The following is a 14,463-nucleotide window of genomic DNA, read 5'->3' as shown; positions in this document are numbered from 1 at the left end:
CAAAAGGATCTTCCTTGACATTACACTCATGTGACTGACCACGCAACGAGAGAGGGGATAGTGGGGGTCAGCTGTGTGGTCAACGCCAGGTTCAAGTCACACAGCTATCCCCTTCTTTGTTGCCTGGCCGTTCACATGACTGTGATTTAAGGAAAGCCCTTTAGGCTAGTCAATCTAGCTGCTGATGTGATATGACTATGCTGCAGACCGCAACATGACTATGATGTCAAGAAGCTAGTCACTAGCCTCTTGACATCATAGTCATACCACAGTCCATGGGCTACCAGAAATCATAGAGTTCCCAGTGCTTGAATCACCATCAGTCAGAGGTGTATAATTTATGCAATTTATATGCTACTGTATAAATATAGAGGGATAACCCAAAATGTACAACATTCTCACAAGCCATGTGGCCAACAACTAGAGTTGGTAAGACATTTAGACATTTCCACTTGGTAAAGTCCCTTATTTATCTCCAGTGCTGGTACCCTAGTCAGCATCCAATGTCCTCTTCAGATGATGTATGACATTCAGTATAAAGACCATCAAAAATTCCCAATAACACCTGATTTTCGACCAGTTATGGCCATAATGGACTAAAAAAATTGCACTCTTTTAGTGGCTACCTTGAAGCTCTCTGCAAGACCTTTGTTCTCTGGAGAGGGTTGTCCTCACTTGACCCAACCAGTTCTCCTATCTCTCTCAAATCTCGTAGCCCATGTAAATATTACCAAGCTGTCCACAAGCAAAGGTACTAGAGTGGGCATCCAAAAGCACACTGACTATGACTAAGTATACCCAAGGCTGGGCAATTCCTAAAAGTGGAGCTGCCAAGAGACCTAAAAATGACAGCTCGCGTAGGTTTTTATATGCATATATGGCATGGATTCCAAAAACTTTCTGTTGGCTACCTTAATTAACTGGCACCTGAAGGATGTGTTGTTTTTGTGTGCCCCATCTGTAGCATCAATTCTCATAAATGAGGCTTGCTGTGGGTTTGGCAATGAGTGCACTTTTACTGAACTGATCTGTGCCTTTTACACAAAATTCTAATTTTACTTTACAACAGTAACTTTTGGAGCAAAAGCACAATATTTGTCTAGTAATATTGCACGCCTGTTGACTCTGCTGGATTTTGCCAAAATTACATGAAAAAGTTGGATGACTTTTCAGTATTCTTGGACAGATGAACATGGAAACAGAGAATGTTGACAGCAGTGGTGATCCCATAATAAGGCAGACCGAGGTACTTGTCTCAGGTAGCAGTAAATTGTAGGAAATTAACTTTAAAAAGTAGTTTTTCTTGTTTCTATTGTTTGAATTAGAATTCTCTTCTCAGGAAAAAGAATAATTGATGGCATAGAAAGAAAATTGTTTCTTAGAATGTAATAGTGAGAAGCAATGATCAGACTAGGCAGCACTATAGTTTACAAAGACAAGCCAAACTCTTCAAGTCTACATACCTGCCAACATTTCTCACAGTGAGAGTGGGACAATTATACGGGTTGTCTATTCTGAGCAACCCTATACCATGTTGCAGTCCCTCTCGTCCCCCATGGCTAGCTATTTGGGGAATCCCATCCCCATTACCCATTATGCCATAATAAGACATAGAGGTACTCTGAATCTTCAATGACTCACATTTATTTCAATAGCTAGTGATCCCATTTGCGCAGCCTGTTCTTCACAGGGCACTGGGATTAATAAAGGTCAGTTCTTCAGCTCAGTTGAGGACCCTATGATTACAACACCTCTGTTCAGTTTTTCATGATGGGACCTATGGATAAGACACTTTTGTGGGAAAACCATATAAATAAATGTTCAATCAGTTGACTTTGGAACTTTGAGACCCACCTCAATGACAGTAACAGATGACCCCCATTCTTCACCCTTCTCCAATGTGGATGGGCTGATTGGGAGAGATGGACTCACCTATTTTAGCAATGGTTTTGGTTTCAGTCCAGTGTCTGATTTCAGATAAGTCTGTCTGGTTATTTACTTTATCTGGGAGGTTGTAACACTTTTTTTTCTCTGATGCTTTTGTTATTCTATTTATTGTGTAACATCTAGCCTTGGTCACAGTCCTTGTCACCATCTATGAAAGTCAGGATCACCCTAGGTTCTGGAAGTGGGGTTGCTCTTATCAGGGCAATCACCCCACTTTTACGCAGGGTTCTTTTGAATTAGCAGGTTTGGGCTAGAATCCCCTATTCTCGCATTTTGAGTTTCCTCATATAATATATTATGGTATCCACTTTTGTACTTGGAGCGTGTATCCGTCCTTTAGGACACATACTGTATATTCGTCGGGCTTGAATGTAGCAATACATTTGCTGCATCTGGCTCAGACGTAACAGCTGTATTATGGTTCCATTTTGTAGAAAACTAGTCTTGCTACTCTATCATAAATCCCATCTACTTCCAGCCTCTTCATAAGCTCTGACTTTACTCAATTTAAAGGGGCTGTTCGGTTACCCAACAACCTCGCTTCAGTAGGGCTGCCTGTATTAAATAATAAACTGAGATATACTTACCCATCCACAGCTGCCTGGATTCAGTGCTGCAGCCCCGCTGTGGTCCTGGCGATTGCTGTGACAGGTGATGTCACAGGAAATCAGGTGACAACTGCAGCCTATGAGAAGCTGTACCATCATATTCCCGAACTCCTTGCACCATGGCACTCAGGATATGAGCAGGAGCTATTGTCATTCAATAGCTGAGAGCTGCCTCTGATTGGTAAAAGTGCTCAGCCAATCAGAGACAGCCCATTCAGCAGGCAGGGATTTTAAATCCCCGCATGCTGAATACTCCTCAGAGCAGTGCAGGAGAAGAGTCGGCTGGACGTGGCTGAGCCCCGGCAGCTGCAGAGAGGTTAGTATACATATTTTTTTTACTTTTTACACATTTTTGGATTGATTTTCAGGATTGAATTTTTTGATGTGCGGAAAAAACCCCATTACAAATGCCCATGTGACTGAGCCTTTAACCACTGAGGCACATTCATTGAAGGGATACCATACTATCGGTTCTGTTGTATCTTGTCTCCACTGGAACTAGGAGTGGAGACATGGGTTGGCCGGGTACACTAGTAGGGAAGGGTCAGTGTGACAGCTGTACACGCCCCTCTGGCATCTAAGCTCAACACTGAGAATTTCATCTGCGCTGGTAGGAGGCAAAATACAACAGTACCCTGTTTGAGACATCCTGGCTGCGACATCCCATGTCCGCTGATGCCGAAGGTGATACTCTTTCCCCCTAGCCGGTCTGCCATGTCCACTCAGCACCTCCCTGTGACTGCTGTGGTCGCTCTTGCATTTGTAGCTTGTCGCCTTCAGCTTAGCCATCTCTCCTCCTGCCTCCAGCCCTGATATTGTTGTTTCCCCCGACCCGCAGGTGGTTCTATCTCCAATGCTGTGATCTCATGCCCCCTCCTGGAAGTTGTCACCTACCAGCTCTGGCGCAGTGCCTCCCCCGGGCACATTCTCCTCGGCAGCCTTCCATCAGCACTCCAAACTCTGCGGCGCTTTCACACTTCGATGGCCTGAGCTGTCAGTGGCCTCGCAGCTCTGTCTCCAGCCATGCGTGCTCAGCTGCACTTGCTCAGCCGCTGTCAGTCGTCTTGCTGGCCTCGGATTATGCCAGGCATGTGCGACGGCAGCGAGGAGACTCACAGCACAGAAGGCGGGACGGGGACAAGGCCAAGCGGCGGAGGGGTGATTGACAGGAGCTTGCAGGGAAGATGAGGCCCACCCATTCTCCTGCCCTACCAATCTGGTTGGGGGTGTTGCTTGTGGGTGCGCATCTTGTCTCTACCCATTCTTCTGGAGGAGACAAGATACAACAGTACTCTATCTATCTATTTTTCTCATATCTATCTTATATCTATCTTTTTATCTATCTATCTATCTATCTCATATCTATCTATCTCATATTTATCTATCTATCTGCTCTCTATCCATCTATCTTTCTCATATCTATCTCATATCTATCTATCTCTCTCTCTCATATTTCTCTATCTATCTGCTATCTATCTATCTATCTATCTATCTTTCTCATATCTATCTATCTATCTTTCTATCGGTACTGTTGTATCTTGTCTCCACTGGAACTAGGAGTGGAGACATGGGTTGGCCGGGTACACTAGTAGGGAAGGGTCAGTGTGACAGTTGTACATGCCCCTCTGGCATCTAAGCTCAACACCGAGAATTTCATCTGTGCTGGTAGAAGGCAAGATACAACAGTACCCTGTTTGAGACGTCCTGGCTGCGACATTCCATGTCCGCTGATGCCGACGGTGATACTCTTTCCCCCTAGCCGGTCTGCCATGTCCACTCAGCACCTTCCTGTGACTGCCGTGGTCGCTCTTCCATTTGTAGCTTGTCGCCTTCAGCACAGCCATCTCTCCTCCCGCCTCCAGCCCTATTATTGTTGTTTCCTCCCACCCCACCCGCAGGCGGTTCTATCTCCAATGCTGTGATCTCATGCCCCCTCCTGGAAGTTGTCGCCTACCAGCTCCCCCAGGCACATTCTCCTCGGCAGCCTTCCATCAGCACTCCAAAATCTGCGGCGCTTTCACACTTCCATGGCCTGAGCTGTCAGTGGCCCCGCAGCTCTGTCTCCAGCCATACATGCTCTGCTGCACTTCCTCAGCCACTGTCAGTCTCCTTGCTGACCTCGCATTATGCCAGGCATGTGCGACGGCAGCGAGGAGACTCACAGCGCAGAAGCCGGGACGGGGACAAGGCCGAGCGGCGGAGGGGTGATTGACAGGAGCTGGCAGGGAAGATGAGGCCCACCCATTCTCCTGCCCTACCAATCTGGTTGGGGGTGTTGCTTGTGAGTGTGCATCTTGTCTCTACCCATTCTTCTGGTGGAGACAAGATACAACAGTACTCCATCTATCTATCTATATATCTCCTATCTATCTATCTATCTATCTATCTATCTATCTATCTATCTATCTATCTATCGTATATATATATCTCTCTCATATCTATCTATCTATTTATCTCATATCTATCTATCTATCCATACATCTTCTATCTATCTATCTATCTATCTATCTATCTATCTATCTCATATCAATCTTTCTATCTATCTGTCTATCTCATATCTATCTTTTTATCTATCTACCTATTTATCTCTCTATCTATCTATCTCATATATATATATATATCTACTATCTCTCATATCTATCTATTTATCTATCCTTTTATCTATCTATCTATCTATCTATCTATCTATCTATCTATCTATTATCTATCCATCTATCTATCTATTATTTATCTATCTATCTATCGATTATCTATCTATCTATCTATCTATCTCTATTTATGTATGTATCTATCTATCTAATGTGTCCACTATCGTGATCCTCATGCGTTAATAGTACATTCGAGAAAAGATCGGACAGGAACTATCTTCACTTTTTTTTCAAACTCGCATGCAATAGCGCAGAGTTGAAATAGTCCTCCCAAAAAAACCCAAACCTTGGTTCATACGCCAATACACTTAGTAGCGGCGAGCCTATTAGCGCATGAATCCAGGTGTTTTTGCCTTTAATTGTACAAATGTTGGTACAGCTTTGACATGGGTTTCTCTTTGTCAAAATCCGCAGCATATTTCAAATAAACAGCGATTTCCACACAGAATTTTTGCGCTCAACGTGATGTGATTTTCTAAATACTTGTCCATAAGTGCTGTGGATTTTCTGCTGCAGACATTCCACCTCATTTATGACCTTTATGAAGACACCTTCACGTTTCTCTGACAAGTCCAGGGTTTCCATAAAATCCAATTGCTACTTTATCTCCACTTCTGAGAACCTCCAGGAACATTTACATACAAATATAAGTTTTGCATCTAACTTTTTACTGTTTAACCCTTCCTTTTATAGCAATTCCCAACTTTAACCACTAGAGGGAATTATTGCTTTAAACATTTCGGTTAGAGAAATTAATATTTACAGAAATTTGATTTTTTTTTTCTAAATGAAAGGGAAGCTCATATAGCCAGTAATAAAACTTGGCCACTCTTCTAGGACGCTGATATCTATTGCTTTGCTGTGACCTTTTCACCAGTTCTAATTATGCATGAAAATTGACACAAGTCCCTGGCTTGTTAAGACATCACATTACTGCAAGTGCCAGCCGGGTCCTGTGGGTTTCCTGGTCTGTGGAAGTGGACATTTGGGGGCAACTCTTGAAGATCCTGACATATTGTGACTTTTATTGTACAGGCAATAATATTAGTCATCGTCTAACCTATTCCAAGCTCATCAATACTGTAGGTGATGCTGCTATTTAAAAGATGACCTCCAGGGGGCAGTATTAGTATTCTCATTTTTTTTTTGTCATTCTATTTTGTGCATTCAGGGTTTCTTCTGGTCCTGCACATCAGTTTTAGTAGCAACTGTGACTTATGCCTAATAGGTATTAGGGCTCAGGATTTTCATTCAGGTCTGTAAGATACACAATTTGTATCGTGACCATATGGGGTGTGTTAGAGATAATCACAAAAAGCGAGCTTTTCAAAGTAAATCAACAGTTTGTCTCAGATTAATGGAAAGCACAATCTGAGATGATGCCGCCCCAGGTGGAAAGAGATGATGCCAGTCTACCTGCGGACCCAGGACATCGTAGCCTTTAAACTGGGAAATACTGAGCTATGTAATATATGAAAAGTGGTAGCACTCACCTGAGACCACCTGTGAGCAGCTACCGGGGTCAACATACAGATTACATTGGCCTCTGGAGCTAAAGTTTAATTGATTGTTCTGTTGCTGTTGCAGGTAAAAGATGAGTGGTCATCATACAAGTAAGGGCTAAAGATGGACTATATTAATTAACTATACCATTGTGCACTGGCATAACTATAGGGGATGCAGGTGATGTCGTTGCACCGGGGCCCAGGAGTCATCTCATCTCTATATAGGTAGCCCAGTACTATGAATAAGCCATTATAGTTGGGGGCCCTTTTACAAGTTTTGAATTGGGGCCCAGGAGCTTGAAGTTACGCCTCTGCGTTAAGGCATTGAGAGAAGTCGGGGGACCCCAAGATAAACTTTTGCACCCGGGCCCATGAGCCTTTAGCTACGCCCCTGCTGCGGTGTAACTGTTGCATACTTTGTGCGGGGGGTAACTAGGCAAGTTCATGAAAAGTTGTGACTTAGTGGTCACAAGGATGCATTTGGACACACTATACGAAGTGAAACCCAAAGGTAATGCCTAAGAGTGTAGATTTTGGAAGAGAGTAGCCTCCTAGCCAGAGGCGTTACTTGAAGCTCGCAGGGCTCCAATGCAAAATCTGTAACGGGGCCCCCAACTATAAGGGTTTATTCATAGTATTGGGAGACTTATATAGAGAAGAGAGGACTTATGGGCCCTCTAAGGCTCCTGGGCATGGATGCGACCACATCCCCTATAGTTGCGCCCCTGCTCCTAGCAATGCAGAAGTATGGGTGAAATTGGGCAGTCACTTTGGTGAAGTGTAGATGTAGTGTCAGACACCACAGTGTTAGGAAGGGGATACCCAGTCTCAAGGATCAGAGCAAGGGGTTGACTGCATAGCAGCCATTGACTACCTTCTCCTCAGCGTTTGTTTAAGGCTACCTGGGTCAGCCTCTTTGTCTTGAGAAATGGGCCCTATCACACAGTCTGGTGTAAACTCCTCGCCGATGCTTTCATTCCACTGACAGAGGTTTGTGTTTTGCCTTGAACATTTTACTGGGGATCTAGTCAATCCAAAGTCCTTAGGTGTAGCTCGCTGGTACTGCGGATGCGAGGGGTGGTTCTCAGAGTGCAAGGTAGGCTGAATCCTTCTTTTAGGCTTCTTCAGATGGGAGCATGCACAAATACGTTTGCCGCTATGCAGTGTCTTAGCGCATGAACCTATCAAAAGTCTTTTTTTTTTTGCCTTTCAAACTTCGTGCTGTTGCGTGTGAAAAAAAAAAACGACAGAAAGATCGGTTCTGCCTTCTGTTCTCGCACGGAAAAAAATTTGTGCAAGTAAGATAGGGCACGGACTATCTTTTCTCGCGCATAGTAACATCATGCGAGAATCACGTTAGTAAAAACATGACCTTTGAAATCAATAGTTTTGTTTTCGGGGGTCAGAAACGCTAGCTTTTCCCCTTAGGGAGAGCAACTATACTATAAACTAAGTGAGGAGACTCAAATGGCCACACACGCTCCTCTGGGTAATATGCAAATAAGGGAGATGGAATTAATCCTCTACAGTGCCACCTATTGAAAGGCAGCATTCCTTCAAGCCAAAGTCAGACTTTTTATACAAGTCTTGTAACAATGACTGGGAATTAAAAGCAAAGCTAGACTCCATGTACAGACAGCTGTTTCAGGGTTTTTGCCCTTCATCAGTGTACAGAAGTTTTGTTTTGTCATGCAAAATCACGGTCGTGTGTTTAAGCCCTTAATGTGGCTCTGAAACAGACACCGTCCGCCTTCTGGATGAAGGACTAAGGTCAAAACACCAGTCACAAGAGTCGTCCCTGTCTTTTCAGCCTACTAGCATCTCCCCGTAGGTGACTTGTCTGCCGCAGGGTGATGGACCCCAGCAACTGCCACACAGCGATAATTTTGCTGCCTTTTTAATAACTCTTGTGGTTCTTCCTACCTGCATCCCCAATATTCTCCCTCCAGCACCTAAAGGGGACAAAACCTAAACAGACAAGTCTGTAAAAAACAGAGCTACTCTTAAACCAATAACACTACAGGCTTTTATCCCTCTCTTACAGTCACATTCAAGAAACAGCCAGCACAATGCAATATTAATATTGCGCACCATAAGGCTTTACGTTATTTGCATAGCACCGCTGTTCTAATACTCAGCGAATAAGCAACCAGCTATACGACTACGTTAACAGTGCAGTGACTTGGCAAATGCTACATCTGTATCTATCTATCTAACATCTATTTATCTATCCTTTTATCTATCTAGCTATCATCTATCTATCTATCTATCTATCATCTATCTCATATCTATTTCATATCTATCTGTCTATCTATCTCATATCTATCTATCTATCTCATATCTATCTATCTAACTATCTGTCTATCTATCTATCTACTATCTATCTCTCTTCTATCTATCTATCTATCTATCTATCTATCTATCTATCTATCTATCTATCTATCTCATATCTATCTATCTATCTATTTATCTAACCATCCATCTATCATCTATCTATCTCCTATATCTATCTATTTATCTATCTATCTGTCTATCTGGAACGGCCAAGCTGAGCGTGCCAAAGTGGGTGAAACTACGGGGTTTGCAAGATGGTTGTCACAGGTGGTTCTATAATCCCTCCCGACAGTGGCGATAACAGGGCTCCATTCAGCTGTTGCACAGTGGCACAAATAATGTATGAGGATACGTTAAACATAAGCAATTTGTTTTGTCACGGATGATGCCAGTACTCCAACCTGAACTTGCAAGTCTAATGATAGCGGAATAACTTGAGACAAGTCCAGTAGCTTGTGTTAGTAAACTGGGAGTACATAGATTTACTGAAGCTTTTTGTGATTTAACAAATGAAATACAGTTGAACTTGGCAGCATTAAGAATATCGCAGATCCGACAATGATGAAATGGTTTAACACGTTGAAACAGCAGATTTGTGCTTCACACAACACTTTTTTTCAACGCATTTTCTCTATTCTCCTAGAGGTTACTCAGAATTGATTAGCTGATGGGCTTACTGGAAATGTATGATGCAGGTGTTGGATGATGGTTAAGAATGGCCGCTGAACTAATCCTAGTTTTGAATTCACTGGGTAGTTAAACTCACTGTTTTGTGGAACGCTGACCTCCAACTCACATCTCCTCACTGCAGGCTTGAGAAGGGAGCAGAAAGGGACCTCGCTATTCTTGATGACTTGTTGAAGATACTGCTCATACGGCTAAGATGCTAACACACCTCCTCTCCGACCAGTCTTGCTGCACACTCCTTCTCCTCTGACTCCTCTCCTCACTCCCCCTTCACTTCCTTTCCCATTTCCCACACTTTTCTCCTCCCCACCCACTCTGCATAGCGACTCATGTTAAGGTTTCCCATCCTAGACTCTCCCATCAATTAGTGGAGGCATGACAAACAGCCAATAGGTAACCAGCTGTTGCCAGCACTAAGAACTGAGCTTAGAAAGGGGAGAAACAAGGTTTCTCTGACGCGCAGTACAGGAAAGCGCATAGGCAGATATCCCAAGACAAAAGTTGATGTGACTATTCTGGAGGACCCTCTAGGCCATTACATATCTATCTATCTATCTATCTATCTCCTATCTATACATATTTCTATCTCATATCTATCTATTTCATATCTATCTATCTCATATCTATATGTTATCTATCTATCTATCTATCTATCTAACTAATATCTATACATTATCTATCTATCTATACATCTATCTATCTATCTCATATCTATATTTTATCTATCTATCCATCTATCTATCTATCTATCTATCTATCTATCTATCTCATATCTATGTATCTATCTATACATCTATCTCATATCTATGTATCTATCTATACATCTATCTATCTCATATCTATCTATGTATTTCATATCTATATATCTCATATCTATATTTTATCTATCTATCCATCTATCTCCTATCTATCTATCTATCTATCTATCTATCTATCTATCTATCTATCTATATCTATCCATCTCTCTGCTGTATCTTTATCTATTCATCCATCTGCCTAGCTAAATAGCCTTTCCAGACTCGTAAATGGCAGATCTGCCTCGTTCTTCGGTGTTACGTCCTCTGTTGTTTCTGAGTGAATTGTTCTACATAAAATAGTGAATTATACACTGTAACACCTCAAGCATTTTACATAGTGTAAATATCATCCATAATAGATTAATAGTCTGGCTGGGATGAGGAATTTATTGGGCAGCTGACACAGAATAAATTCTTAGACCCAAATATTTAATTTATACTTCTGAGCTGATGGCATTTGCAGTTGCCAGGGGTGTTTTTTCTACATGGCGGATACATTTTGTCCTCAACTAGAAGGATAAATAGACAGCATCCCTTTACTACAGTTTTCATAACATGTCTATAATATAGCGGCATGATGGATCCCAGTCTTGTATGTGTCCTGCTGCTTACCCTTACCCCAGACTCAATAGCATATTTCTAGCACTTGCTGCAGCCACAAAGGTGGTTCTCCGTACCACATCTGCAGGTATTGCTGGCACTAGGCATCCAGGACACAAACCCCTGACTTTTGGTACAACGCCATTTTTGACTGTACTGTATGTGTGGCCTCAGGATATTAATACTGGTAAAACCTATGGCAGACAAGAAGACATTCTCTGTCTCATAGGCCATTGGTCTAACAGGATTTCAGGACGGGAAGCCAGTACATCATGCCGCCTGTGCCAGAAAAAGCCTCCTCTGATCCACTAATCGTGGGGTCAGGGTTAAGTCAGTATAAGTGTTATTATTTTCTGGGTACACTATTACCTATTAACCTCTGAGTGACTAGCGATATATCTATTTACAGTGGTCCTAAGGAGCCTTAGGCTGGGCCGATGTAAAAACATGGCAGCCTTGTATAAGGCAAACACAGGATTCCCATATTAGGAAGAGTTAAGGATCTTCTCTCTACTGACAGCCAGGCTCCTGCACTAATGGTTGGGAGGAGAGAAACCAGAGATGCTTTCAATTTAATTCCTTACAATAGTGACCATCGCATGCAAGTGATTGACAAGAGGAGGGGGCTCCCCCTATCATCTGTTGGCACCCAGTAATGCGATTGTGGGGTGCTGATTGATTGCAATAACAATGGTGGGCCCAATCAAGGCTTCAGGGTCTGCTATGCATGGGTTAAATAGGAAAGCTTACAAAAGCATACTACACTGCACTATATAAGTAGTGCAGTGTGGTATACCAGGGATTTAATGATCACATCTTTAAAATATGGAAAAAAATATACATAATCGGTATTGCTGTGCTCAAAACATTATGTTATTTATCCTACACTGTGAATGACGTAAGGAAAGTTAAAAAAAAAGAACAGAATTGCTGCTTTTTCTTTATTCGCGCCCTAAAAATGATCAAAAAGCCACATGTACTCTAAAATGCTACTAAGGGTGGTTTCACACAGCCATATGCACAACGACACTCACTACTACGGAGCCTAGTTATGCATGAACAGGCTTATCTTTTTTCTCCGGTCATTCAAACTACACGCCATAATGCAGGAGTTTGAAAAAGACTGCAAGGAAATAGTTTCTGCCCTATATTTCCTGCATGTAGTATTAATCACGTGTGAGAAAGATAGGGCAAGTCCGATCTTTTCTCAGGAGTAGTATTCACGCCCGAAAAAAGAGCTAATGAAAACGAAACCATTGAAATCAATTGCATCCTTTTGTCCCGGCTGTGATTTATCATGCCTTTCACACTCCAAAAACATACTAATCGGTGAATATAAATTGTGTGCTGTATAACTAAAAGTGATTATTATGAAGCATAAGGTGAACAAGCTCCATGCAGATGTTGTCACATTTGAACCTAGGGCACCGGCGCTAGGAGAGCCTCCATCTATAAAGAACTTGGCATGTCCACTATTTTGTTAAATTGTAATATTAGTTATTATGATTGTGCAGCGTACAAGGAGCTGGTCCACAGCCGAGGAGATAGCGGGGTAGATAAGACCTTGTCATGGGGCTCTACCATCTCCTCCTGGGGGTAGCACAGGACCAGACCAAATTACTGCTGGGGGAGTTTCACAGGAAAACCTAGCACGTGGTTTACCTTATGGTCCTTTGTCACTGTGAAGCCACCGTTCCGTCCTCTGCCGTGAATCAAGAAGTTGGAAATAAATAGTCCACACACAGGGATAACTTTCTGAGCGGTTGGTAGAGCTCGTTTACTCCAATAAAAGGTTACAGTCCAAAACTTTACACACACCAGCCTGACATTGGTGCAGACACAATAGTGGTGTGACAGGAAGGATTCACAGGATGACAGACAAGTTCACAGTCCCAGTTATCTGTGGGGTTCTGTTCCCAGCCACTATCTTTCTCTCTCCAGCTCTTCACCGGTCAACACTAACATTTGGAAGTAGCCCTCACCGGTGCATGGCGGGTCCTCTCACTCTCTCTCTCAGTCCTCCATATTAACAGCAAGGAGGCCTGGGTGAATAGGGTCCAGGGCAGACATCAGGTCATTGCTCAGTCTCTTCTATCCTGGGGATCCTCGTAGGACGAGGCACAGTTTCTCCTACTCACTAAAAGGCTCTCACTTCTTCAGACTTCAACTAACTTACAGACTTCTCTCTAGACTACCTCTTGCAAGAAGCCCCTTGCTAACTCTCTCTACTTAGCATCCTTGCATACACATATATGAAACATGATCATGAGACACACAACAAGATACATTTTCCAGACATAACCCAGACATTAACCCATTCAGTGCTGCAGAGGTGCAATACACATCAAATTCATACACATAGAAGACACTGACAATACAAATACACAAGACAAACATTTTCATACTTATGGAGGGGCCCCGTTAACTCTGGGCCACTACAATTGCACACATTGGATGTATAATCAACAATGCAGTTATCTTCTACTGGTCTCTATGGTCCATTGTTGTGCCAAAGTCTGGATCCGCTATGGGATCCTCTGGTGGGCCAGTCAGATCCAGGTTTGGGTAGATTTAAGAGAATTGCTGTAGATCCTTCCATACGGTATACTGTACCTCCAGGGGCACAACTAAAGGCTCATGGGTTCGGGTGCAAGAAATTCAATTTTTGCTCGTCTCCCTACTACTCTTCATGGCTGCTAGCTGTGGTCTGGCCTAATTATTCCGCTATATTATTGGGTCTCTAAATGACCCATTATTGCAGCACTAGAAACAAGGAACTTTGTTAGAGTTTTAAAAAAAAATTAAGGGCCCAAACTCTGAAACACATATCAAAAGAGAAAAAAAGTACTGAAATAGAAAACTTTTGTAACAGGTGGCTTAGATGTAGCTCTAGTGTTACTTTTAAGAATGTGATCATCATGTAATAGTCAGATACCAGTTCTACACAATGATAGTGCTTACAATGCAGTTTCCTCCAGTGATCACAGGTGGCGCCTTCCTTGATCACTGTTGTCCATTTTTGATTTTATTTTTTCTAACTTTTCCCCCCATTGTAGGATGAGTCGCGGAAGGAGTCCAGACGCTTAGAAAATAGCGCAAGTGACTAAAAGAGTCGCTGTGAGTTCACTCAGGGCCCGGAGTCTGCATTGCGGTACGGGACCATATCGCGGATGGGCCAGTGATGTCACTGTCAAAGTGAAAATGAGGGCCTTTGGGCCTACCTGACTTAGGGCTCCAGTCGCAACTGTGACCCCTGCCATCCCTTTAGCTACCCCACTGTGTACCTTTGGCGAGACCTACCATATAAGATCAAAAGGCAGTCAATATGGCTGTATAT

At 42.8% G+C, this 14,463-nt stretch overlaps 1 protein-coding gene across 4 annotated transcripts in view; it reads left to right on the top strand.

The window, feature by feature from the left end:
• Positions 1-14,463, top strand: part of PAPPA2 (pappalysin 2) — a 208,633-nt gene that overhangs the window by 45,001 nt on the left and 149,169 nt on the right. The gene's annotated exons all lie outside the window — the stretch shown is intronic.

The sequence above is a fragment of the Eleutherodactylus coqui genome, chromosome 3, assembly GCF_035609145.1.
Source record: "Eleutherodactylus coqui strain aEleCoq1 chromosome 3, aEleCoq1.hap1, whole genome shotgun sequence".
In the NCBI taxonomy this organism is placed as follows: domain Eukaryota; kingdom Metazoa; phylum Chordata; class Amphibia; order Anura; family Eleutherodactylidae; genus Eleutherodactylus; species Eleutherodactylus coqui.
The sequence above is the reverse complement of the archived record's forward strand: the minus strand, read 5'-3'. Positions and strand labels throughout refer to the sequence as shown.